This window comes from Chrysochloris asiatica, unplaced genomic scaffold (genome assembly GCF_000296735.1).
Source record: "Chrysochloris asiatica unplaced genomic scaffold, ChrAsi1.0 scaffold00058, whole genome shotgun sequence".
NCBI lineage: Eukaryota > Metazoa > Chordata > Mammalia > Afrosoricida > Chrysochloridae > Chrysochloris > Chrysochloris asiatica.
In genome coordinates, this window is record NW_006408576.1 from 11,814,059 (window position 1) to 11,829,288 (window position 15,230).

Genomic DNA, 15,230 nt, shown 5'->3' on the forward strand with positions numbered 1-15,230 from the left:
TTGGCCCAGGATCGGACATTGTTTCGTTCTGCTGTGCATGGGGTCGCTATGAGTCGGTTCCAACTCGATGGCACCTGACAACAACAACAACATATTCAGACACGAGTGAAAGATAAGGTTGTCTGCTCCTGTAAAGTTTCAGACTATGAGTCAGATCGTCATGATGGCTGGAGTTTGGTTCATTTGCTTTCTATTTAGAAGTCCAGGCAATGTAAAAAGAAAAAGAAAAGAAAAAAAGAATGGTGGTAATTAACAAATATAAAATTCTAGAATAAAGAACACACAATCCATCTCCTCTGAATAAACATAGTATGATTCAATACACCAACAATTAGATGACAACTCTATTGTCAGATTCTTTGAGGAAAAATAGCGGGATATTTTTGAGATTTGTGCAGAAGATAGGATAGATTTACTCGAGCTGAATGTATCCAGGGTGAAAAATAAGGCTTTTAAAAGACACGCTGCTACGTTAGAATTAGTCAGCAATGTTAATGGACATCCTATTGCTAAGAGTTGTCATACATTTATTATGAAATTCTTTCATCCCAAATCTCTCTACAAAAATGATTATTATTTTGTCAAAAGAACTATTGATTATTTAAAATAAAGTAGTATTATTATCCTTTTTAAAATCTCAATATAAAAGGAGCTTTCTAAAAAAGCAGCTGAAATACCTTATCTCTGTCATTAATCCCCAGGAAGCATGTGAGTCTTGATTTTCTGTTGTTTGAAATCTTTTCCTACTGTTGCCTACCATCAAGAAGACCATCTGTGCCTGTTCCCACAAGTACTATAAAAATATACCATCCAAGCTTATTCACTCTGAGCATAGGAGAGCCTGAGGTCATTCTTTTCCTGAGTATTACTCAATTGACCCCCAAAATATAATGTTTTACACAGACCTTTTCCTTTTCTCTCTATTACTATCCCCCCCAATTCACACATCCACACATGCACACCCGCACCCACACATATGAAGGGGGCTTCAAAAAGTTCATGGAAAATTTCTATTATTTTTCTCTTTCCTATATGAAATTTTTGAAGGATTTATATAAACACAAAAGAGACAGGAATTGCATAAATGACATGGTGGTGGTGATCATGTGCCATGTAATTGGTTCTGACTCATAAAAACCCTGTATTGGAATTCTGAGGCTGTAAACATTTATGGGATAAGAAAGCATCCTCTCTTTTCTGTGGAGTAACTGGGAGATTTGAACTGCTGATCTTGTAGTTAGCAGTCCAACTCATAACCCATTAGGATACCAGGAATCCTTTCATAAATGATAAATAAAAAGAAAAAATGCTTAGTGCAAATATAAAGTTCCTATGAAGATCTTGAATGTTCTTTCTATGAAGGGTAATTTGTCTGAAATTTTCTGAGGAAAATTGCTCAAAAACATTTGAAGGCAAAGAGAAAGAATAGTAAATACAGTCATGTATTCATCTAAATGTCAAGTTTGTAACACTTTAATATCTATTATTTTATTTCTAAAGTAGATCAGGAAGACAGATTTCTCAAAGCTGGAAGTAATTTAAAGGAGATTGGCCAAATGATTTCTAATTTATTGATAGGAAAAAACTGAGGAGAAAAAAAATGTGACTTCCTCATGTCCCATAGCCAAAGTCAGAGTTCAGGTTTACTCATTTCAGCCAGTGTTTATCTCACGAGGGTATAGCACCTTCTTGTCTCAGCTTCCAGGCATAGTTTGTTACTGCTGGGGAGACCTGATTCTCTACTCTGCATTTCTATTTTAGAAGCTTTCCCAAGAGGAGGGTTATAATGAAAAAAAAAAAAAGGTCTTGTCCTTTGCCAGCTGGTCTACCTTCCCTCTGCTGTTTTTCAGTAAACCAACAGCTGAAAGGCTCCCTCCCTGAGGGAAAGAAGGCCGCAATCCCATCCTCCCTTTTTCCTGAGGCCGCAGGCAGAAGGGGAGGTGGGAATGTGGTTTATTAGCAGCAGCTGCCCCATACATCAGACTCCAATTTCCCAGAACTCATTGAATGCTGCCTAGCAATATTTATATTTCTGGACACACTCAAATACTTAAGCAATGGACTTTAGCTATACAAATTATCTGCGCATTGAAAGTGTCTATGTTTCCAGTATTCAAGGATCTGAAGAACTTAAACTTTTTGAATGCTATACTGGCTGTTACAAAGGTGGTGGTGATGGTGGTGGTGGTGGTGTGCCATTTGAGTCAATTCCGACTCACAGCAACCTTGCCTAGGGTTTCCCAGGCTGTAAATCTTTACAAAGGAGCTCTGGTAATATAGTGGTTCCAAATCGGGCTGCTCACCTCAGGGACAGCAGTTCAAGACCACTGGCTGTTCTGTGGGAGAAAGATGAGATTTCTGCTCCTGAAAAGATTTACAGCCTCGGGAACCCTGTACAGGGTCACTGATACTAGGTAAGGATGGCACATAACAACAACAACAACAACAACAAATGTATTAAAGATGAGGATGGTGCAGAACCAGGCAGCGTTCTATTCTGTGTGTCACATTAAGTCAGAACTGACTGAGGAGTATCTAACAACAACATATGAGTTTACATGCATTACCTTATTTCTTCTTCTTTTTGCCCATTCTTCTGCTTGAAAGACTCTTCTACTTTATGTTTCAAGCTCACACTCTTCTACTATATGTTTCAGCAAGAGATCATGCTGTCTGGGTCTCTGCTCAAATGCCATCACAACCTTCACATCTGAAAGGCCTTCCTTTACCAGCCAGTCTAAATGTCTTCTCTGTCTTACTTCTACTGCCCTGGCTATCCTTATTCTGTAATACGTCCCTTATATCATTCGTTGCAATTTGATATATATATTTATATGTGTTTTTCTTTTTCTTCTTCTTGTTTTCTATTAATACAGAACTGCTTTGTGTTTTGTTTACTACTGTTGTTAGCAGAATCGGTACCCATTTATGAGAGAATGAATGGGATTATTGCAAGTATTTTACAGAGGAGAAAACATGCTAAGTAAACCTAATCAAGTTGTCTAATATGGCAATACAAATAGAAGGTAATCTACTACAAACTCCAAAGTTCAGGCTGTCCCCTCGCCTCCCCTACCCATGCACACAACATTGATGGTGGAATTACAGTTGAAATAGTTTGGCTTTTAATTCCAACTGAATTCATACACTTATGACATGGGTCACTTTTCCTTATTTAATTGTATAATGTGATAAGTACTATCCTAGAGTCTGGGAATACAAAAATAAAATGGGTTTCTGCCTCCAAAGAATTTTTAATTTAACAGTATAAAACACATATTTGGAAAAATTACAGGATAATGAGGAAGTGAGATCCATGTAAACTAGGAACAGTATGTGCTAACTTAAGGAACTTTGAAAGAGCAAGAAAAATACATGAGTTATTTAGTAATGGCATTAAATATACCACGTAAACATGTATTCCTAGCATATAGAAATCCTCAGACAAATATTATTATTCCATAGTCTTTTAGGATAGGATTTACGCATGAACTCCTAGTATGGTGATGTGGGATCATCACTGAGCTGTGAACTACAAGATCAGTGGTTCAAACCTACCAGCTGCTCCTCAGAAACCCTGTACAGGGTTACTATGAGTTGGAATCGACTCGAAGGCACTTAACAGCAACAATAGACTGTAGGCATAGATAAAAGTTAGGTAGAAAAATAATCTTTTACCTAGCCCTTAAAATTTAATTTTGAGAATTCTAGAAAGTGTGTACATGGTTTCTGCATGTGAAAATAATATAAGGCTCTATAAATAAAAATAATATTTTCTTATGAAAAACCGTAACATACTTATAAATTAGCTTTTTCAATGATATAAAACAAGAACTTGCAAGACAATTCAAATTCACAATTTTTTATCATTTTGTTTAAAAGTTTTTACCATCCTCTTCTCTCTTTCACTCTTACAAACCATTTGAGAAAAACTTGCATACATCATATCCCTTTATACTAAATTCATCCTTACCTAGTATCAGTAATGCAATCTTTGTTTTCTTTCTAGTTTGGCATAATCTTTTCTCATTCCTATATTTTCGATACACATAATGTTTTAGCTGTGTCTCATATATAAACTTTACAGTTGAATGTTGCATTGCCAATGAATGTTTTTTATCTTAATAAGTGAGTTATGTCTATTCAGTTTTATTGCTATGACTATTTGTTCTCTATTTTGCCACATCATTTTAAGTCCTGTTGTTGGTAAATGCCTTCAAGTTGACACAATTCATAGCAACTCCATGTGCAACAGAACGAAAAACAGCCCAATCCTGTGCCATCCTCACAATTGTTATATTTGAGCCAATTGCTACAGCCATAGTGTAAATCCATCTTATTGGGGGTCTTCCTCTTTGTCTCTGACCTCCTTCTTTACCAGCATGATATCCTTTTCCTGGAACTTGCATCTCCTAATAACATCCAAAGTATTTGAGACAAAAATCTCACTATCATTGCTTCCAAGGAGCAGAATGGCTGTATTTCTTCCAAGACAGGTTTGGTCCTTCTTCTGGAAATGTATGTTACTTTAATATATCATAATGCAAATTCATAAATTATTTTGTATTCTTTCTCATCCATTGCATACAAATACCATTTGTGGTATTTTGTTATTGCAACCTTAAACAGGGGGAAGGGAGCACAGTGACTCCATAAGATATGCACTGAATTGTGAACCATAAGGTCCATGGTTTGAGCTCACCAGTTGCTCCACAGAAGAAAGATGAGGCTTTCTGCTCTCTTACAGGTGTAAATGCCTGGGGAAAAGGTGCTATTGAAAATATATAATATACATAAGAAATTATATATAAATAATTGGCATGCTAAACTTTTAGATTCAAATACTTAATATGGAAAAGCTTTGAATAGTTTTCAGCATAGAAGGTTTGAAAATATTTTATTAGATTTATGGAATTCTGGTAATGTAGTGGTTTATGAGTTCAGCTGCTAACCAAAAGGTTAGCAGTTCAATTCTACCACTTGCTCCACTTGAGAAGATTAAGGTTTTCAGATTTGCAGCCTCAGAAACCGATCTAGAGTAGTTATGAGCTGGAACAGCACCTAGTCATTACCACGTTAGATTTATATGTAGTAACTATATGTTATTATAATGTCATCTTTTATTGGTATACAATTTTATTATTTCATTGCTTTTTATTATTTTAAATTTTTGTTTACTTGTATAAAAAATGCAACTGAAGAAATATTTAACTTGTATTTAGTTGTTATTAAGTGCCATTGAGTAGGTTTCAACTCCTAGCGACCCTGTATAGAGTTTCCAAGGAGTGGTTTGTGAATTTTAACTGCCACAAACATATACTCAGTTGTTGCTGTTGTCAGTGTTGTTAAGCACCATGGAGTTGGTTCCAACTCACAAGAACCCGAGGTATATACAGCTGGTAAGCTTCAACCAACTACATTGTGGTTCAAACCCACCTTGCAGTCCAAAGCATTAACCCGCTGCTCCATACCAGGATTCTTTGCATAATTAATCAGTATTTCCATTCTTCTATTTTCTGGTAGCGCAGTGGTTACGAATTGGGCTGCGAACCGCAAGGGCAGCAGCTCAAAACTACCAGCTGTTCCGCGGGAGAAAGAAGAGGCGTTCTGCTCCCGTAAAGATTTATACCCTCGGAAATCCTGTACAGGGACGCTATGAGTCAGAACCGATTCCACGGTACATAACCACCACCATTTGAACAATATATCTGCTTTACATAAAAGTGTACATAACAGGTTAATTTTTCAATCAGTAATTTCAATACAAATTATTCCATGACATTATTTCAGTCCCTAAAATATGCCAGAACTCTCGTCTTTTCCTCCGTGGTTCCCCTTTTTCATTTGTCTAGATTCCCTGTCCCTTCTTGACTTATCATCTTTGGTTGTGGGAAAATGTTGCCCTTTGGTCTTGAATAGCTGATTGTTCTAAGTAACACATTTTTCTTGGGTGTTGTTTTTTTATAGGCTAATGTGGCACCTTAGGATAAGCACTTGACTGCAAGGTCAGTTTGAACCTCAGTGCTGGAGGTTCAAAGTTACCAGCTGTTCCTCAGAAACCCTATACTGAGTCATTATGAGTTGGAAAAGACTCTACTCGACATTACTTAACAAGAACCACAGTCTGTTCATTGGCTAAAAGGTGACTTCTAAATGTTTCTTCAGTTTCAAATTGGGAATTTGTCTTAGGGAAATACTCTCAGGGGTTCCTATAGTCTCTTTCAAACCAGCAAGTTAGGAAGTTAGGTCTTCTTTTTTTTTTAATTTGAATACTATACTAGAGTTTTTTGTCCATTCTAAATGAGAAATTTACTCAGGTCCTGATCAGAGTGGTAAGTAGTGATACTCAGGCATCATTTAGTTCTAACGGTTTCAGCTGGAGACTGTGATTCATGTGGGCCATTTGGATAAACTGTGTTCTTAATTATTCCGTTTTCTTTACTCTCCTTTTTTTTGGGCCCAGTATTGGGCAGTGTTTCGTTCTGCTGTGCATAGGGTCACTATGAGTCAGTACTGACTCGATGGCACCACACAACAACAACAACCCGGCTATTTTGAATACCAAGGCTTTATAGTAGATTCTGAAATCAGGAAGTTTAGCACCTCCTATTTGGGTCTTCTTCATCAAGAACATTCCACTTATCCAGAACGCTTTCCTTTTCATAGAAAGTTGGCAATTAGTTTTTCCATACCATTATTAAAGAATACTTTTAGAATTTGGATAAAGTTTACATTATATCTATAGAGTGGGTTGGGTAGAACGGACATATTCATAATGTTAAGCTTTACTATCATGAACATGGGTATGTTTTTCCATTTCTATAAGTCTCTTTTGGTTTCTTATAGTTGGAGAGCAAGTTTCAGAGTCTCTTCTGACATCCATCTTGATCTTTTCCTTCTTTCTTGTCTTCTTAATGACTTTTTGCTCTCTTCATGTATGATATTCTTGATGTCATCCCACAACTCTTCTGGTCTTTGGTCTTTAGTGTTTAATTCATCAAATCTGTTTTTCAGATGATCTCTAAATTCAGGAGGGATAAATTCAAGATCATATTTTGGCTCTCGTAGATTTGTTTTCATTTTCTTCAGCTTTAATTTGAATTTGCATATCAGTAATTGATAGTCTGTTCCACAGTCTGCACCTGGTCTTGTCTTCACTGATGATATGGAGCTTTTCCATCTTCTCTTTCCACAGATGTAGTCTATTTGATTTCTATGTGTTCCATCTGGCGAGGTCCATGTGTATAGTCTTCTCTTATGCTGTCTAAAGAAGGTATTTGAAATAAACAAATCATTTGTCTTTCAGAAATCTATCATTCGTTCTCCAGCATCATTTCTATCACCAAGTCCAAATTTTCCAACTACTGGTCCTTCCTCTTTGCTCCCTACTTTTGCATTCCAGTCACCAGTAATGAGCAATACATCTTGATTGCATGTTTGATCGATTTCAGACTGAAGAAGTTGATAGAATTCTTTTATTTCACTGGCTTTAGTGGTTGGTGCATAAATTTGAATAATAGTGGTATTAACTGGGCTTCCCTGTAGGCGTATGGATATTATCCTATCACTTATAGCATTGTACCTCATGACTGATCTGGACCATAGTCCAGACCATAGTACTTTTAATATTCTTCTTTAACACCATAACTCAAATTCATCAATTCTTCATTGTCCAACTTTCACATGCATATGAGGCTATTGAAAATACCACGTTTTGGGTCCGGAACACCTTAGTTCTCAAATGGATATCTTTGCTTTTGAACACTTTAAAGAATACTTGTACAACAGAGTTGTCTAATCCAATTCATTGTTTGATTTATTGGCTGCTGCTTCCATAAATGTTGATGGTTGATCCAAGAAAAATGAAGTCTTTGGCAACTTCAGTCATTCTCCATTTAACATGATGTTATTTATTAGTCCAGTGGTGAGGTACTTTATTAAATATAAATGTGGTATTATATGTTAGTATATAGCAATATCCACAATCATATTTAAATATGTATGGGGGTATGCTCCCGTACAATTTAGATCCCTGATTAAATTTATTCCTGACTAGTTTATCCTTTGGGAAGCTATTATAAATGGTATTATTTTCCTGTGTTTTCCTTTCCCAGTTCTCTTTCCTAGTCTGGAAAAATCCAACTGTTTAATGTTGATCTTGTATTCTGGCAATTTGCTGAATCAACTATTAGTTTCAGCTCAATTCTTATAGAATCTCTGGGATTTTTTTAAATGTATTGTTATTTTTAAGTGCCACTGAGACAGTCCGATTCATAACAACCCTATATAGGGTTTCCTAGGAGCAGCTGGAGGATTTGAACTGCCGACCTTGTTGTTCTCAGTCCAGTGTTGATCCTACAGCGCCACCCCGGGAGTCTGTGATCTGTCAATAGGGATAGGTTTAATTCTTCCTTACAAATTTGAATGTCATTTATGTCCTTTTCTTATACTGAAAGTCCTAGAAAAAGTACTAAGACAAGTACAATAACACTTGTAGTAATGGTCATCCTTGTGTAGTTCCTGTTCTCAAAGGCAATGCTTTCAGATTATCTCTGTTGAGAATAATGTTGGCTGTTGGTTTCATATATCTATGTTTTCCTTTTTATTCTTGTATGAAATACATTAACTTATATCACAAGAGAACAAACTCAAAGTTCTATTTGTTTCATGTAACTCAAAGTCTGGTGAAGCAGTTATCTGCATCACATTTACATGCAAATCATCCTTATCTGATGAATTATAAAATAAATTAAAATGTATCTGCCTTCCCCATCCCCCAAATTAAATAGTAATGTTTATGCAGCTACAGGACAACCACAGTAAACACACCCATTCCTAAAGTGGATGAGTGGGTAACACAGCACCACGACTCCTTAGCACCTCTGTCATTTTCTGGATAGGAATTGTGAGGACGTCTTCACCACAGTAGGAGAACTTTCTGGGTTCCTAGTTAATTCTTCTCTTTGCTTTTTGAATATTCCATCTGGAAGATTATCTGCCATAATCACTGATAAAGTGAACATAGGAAGTATGATCCTCTTCAAGGTTGCACAGTTTTCATAGGGTACTTCATGCTGGAGGAAGTTTAAATAATCAAAGGATGATTTCACAGTGAATGCACTTTTAAACCTATGTTGGTGGTTTCCTTGAAAGCATAGTTTTCTCTGAAAACTTCTGAGCTACTTAATTCTAGTCTGTTCCATCTGTTGGTTTCCAAAACCAAAATGTATTCCTAAACATTAGTTTCAGACTTACTTTAACAGGTCTTCTCCTTTCCTCAAAGGAGATAAGATAGGCTTGGATAAGAAAAAAATTATTTATCTGATATTATTCTGTTACTGAGCTCCTTTGCTAAACTAAGGTCCTTTTGCTGTTGTTTTATTTTTGTTGGTGGTGGTCAAGACCAATTTTTAATGTCATTGCTTTCTTTCTAGTGTCCAGAAGCTCTTGGTTTTCCTAACATGTAAGCTGAATACTTTGACTCTGTTGTCATATCTGTCTCTTCTTTTTAGCAAACTGTTTCTTAACTGAAGGCACGTTTATTATAATTTCCACTAATAAATAAAAGTTTATTTATACTAGCATTCTGGTCCTTCTCAGTCACTTTTGATTAGGGTAGCATGACTTTGTGTGAGTGTCTGACTTTTCAGCCAGAGATATATAAAGTCATACTGAAGAAGAGCTATTGCTACAACTCTTCTGCAAATGTGTAACATTCTTACGATGTAACATTCTTCTAACTCATTTAAGTTATAGGGGTTATACAGGGAAGGAGAAAAACCACTAGCTTATATGGGTTCTCATAATAACAGAGTCTAACGCCATAATGACTCTACACAGAGGAAATTATGATAAGAGACACACAAGATACCTATGCCCTCCAAAAGTTATCTGTTAAGTTTGAGTGACTGCTACTCTGCAAATCAGAAACTTGATGTACAATTGTTGTTCTGAAATAAAGCATATTAAGATGGTCTGCAAAAGAAATAAAATTTGGTGATTATCTTGTGGAAATAAAGTCTATACTAGAGTAAGTTGTGAAAGAAAATAAAGGAGACTGTGTTGGGAGACTACTGGAGTGGTCTTTCACGTTGTTTCTGCAAGATGTTGCAGGGGTGTGGTGCTATAAGGTCAGCACTGGACTGTGACCCACAAGGTGGGCAATTATAACCCAGAAGCTGCTCCTCAGAAATCCTACACAGTGTCACTATGAATTGGAAACATCTTGATGGCACTTAACAACTTAAAGACTAGGTGGAGACCAACTTTTATGCTAAATTATCAGTTTAAAAATTCCCTGTGCACATTGATATTATCAATTCAACCTGAAACTTAGTATAATGAAAACTTTGCATTCTTAGGGATTTTTCTTTTTTGTTTAAAATTCAGTCGCCTAGGAAGCTACAGGTAAATATTCTTGTCATCTGCAAGGACTTACTTTTTCTAGTCACTTAATTCACTGGAGATCCTTTTCTTTAGAAGCTTTGGCTTTGGGGAAGGTCTCATGTAAAACTACATATCTTTACAGAGGCCAATATTTTTAGTCTAAATGAGTAGTACAGTCCAAATCTTTAAAATCCAAACACTGCAACCTACCTGTCTGTCTTCTAGGAAGTGGCAGCCTCAATTCATGTTCTTAGGTTTGTGGTTTTCAACAACAGATTCATTTCTGAAATTTGCCTTTTTTACTTATAGCTTAAGAAGTATATTTTGGAGAATGTTTATCCTATCTAGTATTTCAAGGAATTTACAACAAGGAGTTTGTCAGGATCTCTCTTACTATCTTTCCTATGCCTCAATGGACTTATCTGTAAAATAATAATAATATCCACTTCGCAGCTATTTTTATGAGAATTAGGATATATGTCTATTTTATACATCTAGACTCAACGGCACTTAACAACAAAACTATGTATGTTTGTATCTGTATATACATATATATATGAGTTGGGCTGCTAGCCTCAAGGTCAGCAGTTCAAAACTACCAGCTGTTCTGAGTGAGAAAAATGAGACTTTCTGCTCCCATAAAGATTTACAACCATGGAAACACTATACAGATTCTCTATGAGTCGGAACCTACTCCAAGGAATACAATCACCACCACCATACGTGTGTGTGTGTGTGTGTGTGGTGTGACACTGTCAGATAAGCAGGATCAGTCTGAAACTCAAGGTTGGCAGTTTGAACTCACCTGCCGCTCTTCAGAAACTCTATACAGGGTCACCATGGGTTGGAACAGACACAAAGGCACTTAACAAGAACAACATTATATATATATATATATTATGTGTGTGTGTGTTGCTTTTCCTAAGCAGGTTAATATTTATAAAAAATGATACAATACAAAACAAAAGACAGAACATTTATACACTGGAAAGAAATTAGGGTATATGGCCAGAATATAGAATATTGAGAAATTCTAACTGCAGGTCTTAAAACCAGGTTTTTGACTCCTTATCTACCATCACTTCACTACAAAATATTGAGATTCAAATCATCCTAATAAGCATAGAAAATACAACTTGGGTCTTCCTCAAACATAGGTTTCAAAGACTTATTTCCTCTAGGAACCCTAATAAGGTGCAAGAAAGTTATACCTAAGTCCTCAGTCTTGAGCTTAGAAGATTTAGCCCCTACAGGAAAATCTCTTTTAACATAGCTCTGCTGGGTATAAAATGAACTTTATTCTGAATGACAGCCTACCATTTCATTCTTTGAATCCTTGTTCTAATTCTATTTCATGGTATGTCAACTCTCTCTATGATTACTCCAATATACAGGTGCAGAAAAGTAAATGTTTCATGAAAGTGATATCCCTGTCAGTAACATGCATGTCATCTGGCCCCTGAGCTGTCAAGGAACAGATTGTGGAATTACCATTAGAATACAGGAGTCCATAGCTGCAGGCAGTAAGTGCAGAGCCAGTAAGCATATGTCCCCAGCATGATATTTTAGCTTCATACGAAGCCGCAAAGTGGAAATAAGCCAGTGGTATAGCAGCAACTACTGACTGTTCTGTCTACCCATGTTTCCACATTGAGCCATATGTTTGGGTAATTCTCAGTAAAGAGGGCTTTACTTTCTTTAGTCGACTAACAACATTTCCCCAAAGGAATCAAAATAGTGAACTGAAACTCTGGACTCACAATAGCCTAACTTACTTATATTGTCCAACTAGCCTCATAGATCTTTCATTTTGTATATCTTGAGAAATGTACAAGTTCTCTCATCACTAATTATTGTTGAAAAGTAAAAATTTATATAAAATGCAAAAATAAATTATCTTAAGGCTTTATCATGTTTAATTTTAGGCAGTTGATATTGACAAAATCTCAACATCCAAAGCAATGAGTCTTTAGAATATTATCAGGGTTTGTATCAGTTTTAAATTTTTGAAATACTTGAACTAATGCTAGTCTGATTATCACTGTAAACAATGAATCTTATGTTAAAGCTAAAGAAACTAAAGGTGTCAATTGTTAATTTGTATCTGGTGCAATATCATACAGTGGGAAGAACACAGGAATTGGAATAGGTAGACATGGTTTCAAATCTCAACTCTGCCAGTTTTAAGCTATGTGATCTTTATCCACCATTCAGATTCCTTTTATCCAATTCCTTAATTGTGAATTGAAAATAGTATATCATGGAGATGTTGTGAGCATCATACAAAGAACCATAAAGTAGGATAAACACTGGACCACAAGGTTACTTTGAACTGTAAGGTTGGCAGTTCAAATCCACCAGCTGCTCCTCAGAAGCCTATGTAAGGGTGCCATAAGTCAAAACCGTCTCCATGGCAAAACAAAACAAAACAAAAACAAAAACATCACAATTAGTTGTAAATAATGGGGGAAAGTGGGTGATCTGCATCATATCTCATCTTCATTCTAAAGAATAAAGTGTTGTTGATATTAGGAACTGTCAAATTATTTCCAATTCATAGTGACCCTCTGCACAACAGCATGAAACACTGTCTGGTCTGCACTATCCTCAAAATTGTTATTATGTTTGCACCTGTAAGTAGCTTTGGTAGCGTATTGGTTACAAATCGTGCTGCTATTCTCACGGTCAGCAGTTTGAAACCACCAGCTATTCCACTGGAGAAAGATGAGGCTTTCTGCTCCCCTAAAGATTTACAGCCTCAGAAACCCTGTACAGGCTCGCTATGAATAGGAATTGACTCTACGGAACATAACAACAACAACAACAACAACAACAATTGTTGCTGCCACTGTTCAATCCATCTGGTTGAGGGTCTTCCTCTTTTTTGCTTGTCCTCCACTTTACCAAACGTGAAGTCCTTAACCAAAGACTGATCTTTCCTGACAACGTGTCCATGATATCCCTCAATATACCATTCTAAGAAGCATTCTGGCTACACTTCTCCAATACAGATTTAAATGCTTTTCTGGCAGTCCATGGTACTTGTAACATTCTTCGCCAACACCATAATTCAAATGCATCTATTCTTCTATGGTCTTTATTCATTTCCAACTTTCACATACATTCCAGGCTATTGAATAAAATGGATTTTAGTCCTCAAAATAATTTCATAGCTCTTTAACATTTTAAGCAGACTTTTGTAGTAGATTTGTGTAATGTAATATGTTATTTGATTTCTTAACTACTACTTTCATGAGTATTGATTGTGAATATAAGCAAAATGAAGTCTTTGATGGATTCAGTCTTTTCTCCATTTATCAAGATTTTTTTTAATTGATCCAGCTGTGAGGATTTTCCTTCTATTGACATTGAGGTACAATCCATACTGAAAGCAATAATCTTTGTTCTTCATCAGCACATACATCAAGTCCTCTTTCACTTTCAGCAAAGAAGGTTGTATCATCTTCATATCTCAGTTGTTAATGATGCTCCAATCCTGATGCCACACTATTCCTCATGTGTTGTTGTTGTTGTTGTTGTTATATGCCGTGGAGTCAGTTCCAATTCATAGTGACCCTGTACAGAATTTCCAAGGCTGTAAATCTTTATGGGAGCAGAAAGCCTCATCTTTCTCCCACAGAACAGCTGGTAGTTTCGAACTGCTGACCCTGAGGTTCACAGCCCAATTCATAACTACTATGCTATAATCCAGTTTATTGTATTAATTGCACAGAATATAGATTGAAAAAGTTTGATGAATGGATACAACTCTGGCACACACGTTTTCTGATTTTAAATCTTTCAGTATCCCCTTGTTCTGTTCAAATGACTTTTGGTCTATGAGCCCAGGTAAGTATCCTAGGATTCCCATTCTTTGCAATGTTATCCGTAGCTTGTTATGATTCACAAAGTTGAATGCCTTTGTATAGTCAATTATATACAAGTAAATATCTTTCCGGTATTATCTACTTTTAGGCAAGATCTATCTGAGGACTACATGATATCCCTTTTTTCCATGTGCTCTTTTCAATCCAGCTTGAATTTTTACCAGCTCCCTGTTGATATATTCCTGCATATAGTTTAAAATAATTTTCATCAAAATTTTACTTAAATGTGATATTAATGATATAATTAGATGAGTTTTCACATTTCATTGGGTCATTTTTCTTTTAAATGGGCACAAACATGAATGTTTTCCAATTGGTTGGCCAGGTAGTTGACTTGCAAATTTCATCCAACAGATAAGTGAACATCTCCAGCACTGCATCAGTTTATTGAAATATTTCAATTTGTATTCTCTAAATTCATATAACTTTGTTTTTGCCAATGCCTTCAGTGCAACTTGGACTTATCCGTCAATATCATCAGTTTTGGAGAAGGACATCTAAGTGGAGGGTGAGCGAAAAAGAAGACCTCCAATGAGATGGATTGGCATAAAAGCAGCAGCAATGGGCTCAAGCATAACAATTGTGAGGATGATGCAGGACTTGGCAGTGTTTCATTGTACATAGGATCAATATGCATTGGAACTGACTCAGCAACACCTAACAACAACCGCTACCATTGTACAATTGGCTCTTGATCATTTGCTACCTCTTGAAATGGTTGAACATCTAACAATTCTATTTGGTACCATGACTCTATATACACCTTCCATCTTCTTTGAATGCAATGTATGTCATTCAGTATTTTGTCCATTGAATCCTTCAGTGTTGCAACCCAAGGTCTGACTTTCTTTCTTTAGTTCTTTCAGCTTGAGAAATGCACAGTTATGTTCTTCCCTTCTGGATTTCTGACTTTATATTTTTGTACAAGAATTGAATAGTTATGATTATCTCAAATAA